Below are 6,000 nucleotides of genomic sequence, written 5' to 3'. Positions count from 1 at the left end.
AATAACCCAATTAGCTTGCATACATGTAGATTCATAATTTCTCACAGTACTTTAATCTCAATTAAGGAGTACATGTAGTTTGTTACATGTTTGATTTGTGAGTTTTCTGCCATTTATAAAATTCATAAAATGAATTTGAATAAAAAAAGATATTTAAATAAAATGTATGGTGTGCTTATTGTGTCTTTTCTTTTATGAATGTATTTATTATGTGACACCTGCTTAGATTTTTGTCAGTTCAAAGTGAGTGGTGATTGTGAGCCATTTTGAGTAGACATTGTGATTCGGCACATTGACATGAATCCCATATACTTTTTGTATTTTGTCAACTGTAAAGAGCAACATAATCACATTGTTTTGCCAAGCATTTTTGCCATGGTCAGTTCCAAGACATGTAAGCTGAATTTATACTTGATTGCCCAGCAATTGTGATGCATCACTTTTGAAAGGTGACATGCAATCGCAAGATTTTGCGATGCGTCACTTTTGCATTTATGCTATTATCTGTTGCAATTCCAGTGAAACCTTATATTGTATTTGGTAGGGAGGGGAAAACTACCTAACATCCATAACATAAATAAATACAAATAAAAGCCAAGAAAATACAAGTGCACAAAATTTTCTGCTAAATAGTGATTTTATTGCTATTGAGAAACCTGCACAACTATGCACTATCAACTGTACATTCAATTTGAAAATGCATTATTGGTACAAACATAAAACATTAAGCACATTGCTAAGAAATGATCAGAATTTAAAAAATAAGTTTATATAATTATGTGTCCTGACAATAATATTTTTTTTCCTTAATTATAACATTACATATATCACAATGACTACTGTGCAGCACAGTCATTCACTCACTCACTCACTTGTGCAAATATACAGAATAAACATAAAATAGATTTAAAAACTAAAAGATCTACAGTTCAAATGATAGATAAAAATATAATAGAATTATTAGTATAAAGACGTCAAAAGTTCAGATTCAGTGCTACTTCCTTACACACCATACTCTAGAATCTATGAGTCTATGCACACAAAGTAAAAAGACTATTATTGCCTCACAGCCCAGCTGTTGTGGCAAATAAACATAACATATCGCCTGTCAATAAAATCGTAATAGATTTGTATGAAAATTACTCATCTGAAAGACAGAAAACTAATACATAAAAAAATGAGACCACAGAGTGAAAGTTCATATACAAATCTGTCTGTTTTTGAGGGTTGGTATTAAAGTCGGGATCAGCTCTTACCATCAATATGCATACCCCTATTTACCGAACAACATTATGATTTTATTGACAGGATAAAAAGAAAATATGTGTTAGTTACTGAAAGACCCAGAATATTCCCAAAAGGAGAGTCATTCTGTTCCCAAAGCAGAGTCTCAATGCAGTTGTCATCATCGTCTTGAATAGATAAACAAACCCAATAAAGAAAGGTCAGGTCTGACATACGCATAGTCGCACATCACATTTGCAGTCATAACTTTCTGACCCAAGCTATTTGATTGACTAAGCTTTCACCTCAATGACTACCCTCTGATCTGAACTCATATGAAATCACAAAAGAGGTAGTGTTTTAGCTAGAAATTGAGGTTTGTGAATCATATGAATGCAATTGCCCATCCTACAGGGATTTTATTTTTGTAACCACACTTCTACAGCCTATTGGGAGTTCAACATTTCCAATTTGTGCTACTATAGCCTTACTTTGTAAATATGAAGTTCAAAAGCATTTCTCAACAGTTTTAATCATAATTTAGCATGTGTCAAAGGCATTAATCTTGCCCCTCCCAGGAGCAAATTCTCTGTCCAAAATTATGATCAGACAGGCAGTTAGCTTAAGACCCTGAAAAGAATCTACTTTGGTGAACAGAAAGCTTCCATAACCAGAGCAAGAACCCACAACACCCTAGTGTGAATATAATATCAAATAATGAACTAGCAACTAACATTTTGTTTGAAAGACATCGGTAGTTCAGCGGTTCAAGGCTTCTATTCTCCATCCAGTCTGAAGTTCCAAGTTTTTTTGCTGTATTCCTCATGCACACATTCATGATTAGCAGTATAAAAACAACGTGTACTTGGTATATCAGACTGGATTGAGTATATAATTTTATCAACATTGTCAAGACATAATTATCATATACACTACTACATTTTGAAACTTATTCTCCATTTTGTTTCTCAATTGAAATTAAGATCCTAAATATACAAATAGAAGAGCAATCATCTAATAACACACTGAATAGACAATGCACACACATTTAAAAATGCCCACTTAATACCTACAATTTTAGATGGATGCAATAAATTCATTGGTGCAAAAAAGTTTGCATGTGTAATCAAACATTTGCCTAAACCGGGCTGGTCCAGATGAAATCCATACACTCCATATGAAGACATGACCTTAATCTTCCACACAGGGCAGGGATGTAAATTTTGAACAGAATTACCCGAATAGGTTAACTCCATTTGAAATCTACACCCCCCTGTGTAGGAGATTACAGTCATATCTTCCATAGGGGTGTATGGATTTCAACTAGAATAGTCACCTGATTACACCAATGTATTTATGCACCCATCAACTAAATATACGTAAAGAGATTGTGAGCATACATCTATTGCAAATATTGTAACAATAACACACACAGGTCATAGTTATATGATATTCTAAGTACATAATGCATTATTTTGCAACATAAATATAAAATAAAAACATTTAAACTTTTCTCACAATCTTAACACTCTTCCATAATATAAAAATTCAACATTTTAATCCGCTCTCAATAAATTTGGCCATGCAAAAAGTGATTTATTTTATGCTCAAGAAGCTCTGTTAGAAAAGTGACTATTGCGAGCAAAGCTAATAGTTTATCATCTTTTGACTAGCTGTAATATACTGTACCCTTTGTAAGAAGGGTTTCATAATCAGTAAATTGGATTCATTCAATATAATTACTTCCCTTTCTAAATAATATATATAAAAAGCACTAAAATGGAAGAAAAACTGTGTTATTGGTGGGTTACAAGATTAGTATGGGAAAGGGAAAGGAATGAATTTTATCAGTATGTAAAGTTAAGTCTGTTAGAAATTACCCATCATTTTATTATAAAACTTAGATGCCAAATAACTTTTTTTTAAATTAAATTTAAGGACACTTTTCACCCACCTCTTGACTCTTGATAACCATTACTAAATTGAAAATAATGAGTCACATACTTATATATATTTACAAAAAGGTATTGAATTGTTACTTTTTACTGCGGTATTTCGAGTACATTAATGCGTATAAAATATTGGTGCCATATTTGAAAAGTATTTAATAATATAAAAACAAGGCAAATACATGACACTCTTGACACTAGCCACTGGAACCAACAGGTCTTTAACCTCAAGTTTGTTTTTAATGAGAAGATTCCATTGGGTTTCAGGAATGTCTCCCCTATCCTATGATGCAGGGGGGGGGGAGCATGAACATATGCAAGAAAAGCAACAAAGAAATAGTTATTTTCATCAATCACGGCCTAAATTTTTCACAACAAAGGGGTGACATTACTTTGCATTTTTGTGTAAAACCCCAAATTTTATTCAGTAAATGCTAGCCTTGTGGAAATAGTTTATAGGTATTTGGTAGTAGACAAATTCAAAATCAGCAACCTCCAAATCAATTGACAGTCTCTTTTATGGTATACCCCGGTATATGTATATATACTTTACTTGACTTTGAGGGTAGAGACCTGCATGCCCAGTGGTTTATGGGATTCACTTTCCCTCCATTGCTGTTAAACAGTTTATGTTGCACTGCTCTACATTGCAGAAGGAATATCAATATCAAAGTGATACACTTGTCGGCTTTTTACGTAGTAGCTAGTAATAAATTATAACAGACTCCCTAACTCCTTATCACAAGTGGAGGTCACTTTAAATCATTCCCAAGTCACATGGGTTAGGAATATTCTCTGTATTCCTTAACCACATGACTTGGGGATGATTTGAAGTAACCTCCACTTGAGATGAGCTATTATGTAAAAAGAGACGCATGTAGTAGCCGAAAAGTGCATCCTTTTGACATGGATGTACGCACGCATATGTTCAATTCCAATACTAGACATCTGGCTAATATTTACAGGTTTTACTACCTAATATATAAACCCTACCACCTCTGATCACCCTGTATAAAACAAGTTTTTGTCATGTTTTGTTTTTTAGTTTAATATCAAAATGTTTCTTGGGTTCTAAAACAGAACTATAGGTAGACATCCAAAATGAACATATATATTCTCCTTAAGAAACTTTCTGGCATAAAACTGATGTTTGTACATAAAAAAGCTACTTATTATGTCATTTATCTTTCTTTGTAAATCAAAAATCTCTAAAATACTAACATAATGAATAATTCTTACCAACAACACCAACATTTGCTATTTCTCCACAATTATCAAAAGTTGAGATGTATAACATCAGCAAGATATGTACATACATGTATATACATTAGGAATCGGTATATACATTTAGTACTTCATAAATTATGCCTTTACTGTGCGGAAGATCTACATGCTTCAAAATGGACAATTCCAGTTGAAATCCATACACCCCCTTATGGAAGACATGACCTTATCTTCCACACTGACGTGTAGATTTCATGTGGAGTCACCCATTCAGGTAACCCCATTTGCAATTCACACCCCTTGTGTGGAAGATTAGGGTCATGTCTTCAATAAGAGGTATATGGATTTCAACTGGAATGGCCCAATGTTTCAATAATTATAGCAGATAGTATGGTAGATATCACATGATCAGTATGAACTACTTTACAAAAGAGTTTTTTTAACTTAAATAGTAGCAACATGAAAAGAAATTAATTTATACTGTTTACCAAGAAAACACAACATATTCAAGTGCATTATTGACCTACCCACAAAGTTCAACATAGTACCACCTATGGACCATTACAAGCAATGTCAAGACAGTTTTGTCAATAAAATACATGGTAGGTAAGAAAAAAGTTACAAAACTTAACTGTTTCTTAATAAATACCACAGAGTTCATTGCATGGAAAGAATCAAATCAATTCAATATTATGAAGAGATTTGTACATACACTTGCCAGAACCCATCTCTTTTCTCCACCAATGCACACCATAGTACATGAAGAGAGCCATTATATAAGGTTGAGAACATATTAACTGGTTCACCTTACTTCCATCCCCCTATAAAGACTCCAGGACATGTAGTTTGGAACCAATGATGCTGAGAACCAGAGACTGCAAGTAAATATTTGCTCAAAATTGTGCAACCTTATTCAACCTAAAAAGCACCTAAAGGCACTAATTACTGGCTACATTCTGAAAGTCAAAACAATCATGTAATTCACAGAAAAATTCATTGTAATAAGTACTTAAAATAAAATGTTACAGCCATTGAAACTCAATGCCCAGATGGTTTTCTTTGATCTCAATAGTATGTTTGTGCCCAATTGGGCTATTCCAGTTGAAAGTCATACATCCCCTATGGAAGACATGGCTTTAATTTCAAATGGAATGGCATTACTCGAATGGGTGACTCCATTTGCAATCTACACATCCTGTGGGGGAGATTAAGGTCATGTAGGGGTGTATGAATTTCAACTGGAATATCCCATTGTTCTGAAGTGAAATAATGCATGTTAACAATGTCCACATGGGGCACTACTTAGGTGGAGCAGAGAAGATGAGAATAGTCTATTCTCATCTTCTCTGGGTGGAGGCACTAATTAGGTTGAATATGGTATAGGGGTGTGAATGACCACAGATACAAAAGGCTAAAAACAGGTATGAAAAGTCTGAAAAACTCTGAATGTTGGAAAGCTCATATAATTTTATGTGCAGAAAAAGCACTGAAAATCAAAATAAAAAGTCTGAATTCAGATTTAAATCTAAACTCTCACACCCCAGATGGTATTGATTTGGTAACATTATTGAGCATAACAAAGTTAACTTTAATATACATCCTT

This window comes from Amphiura filiformis, chromosome 6 (genome assembly GCF_039555335.1).
Source record: "Amphiura filiformis chromosome 6, Afil_fr2py, whole genome shotgun sequence".
Lineage (NCBI taxonomy): Eukaryota > Metazoa > Echinodermata > Ophiuroidea > Amphilepidida > Amphiuridae > Amphiura > Amphiura filiformis.
The sequence above is the reverse complement of the archived record's forward strand: the minus strand, read 5'-3'. Positions refer to the sequence as shown.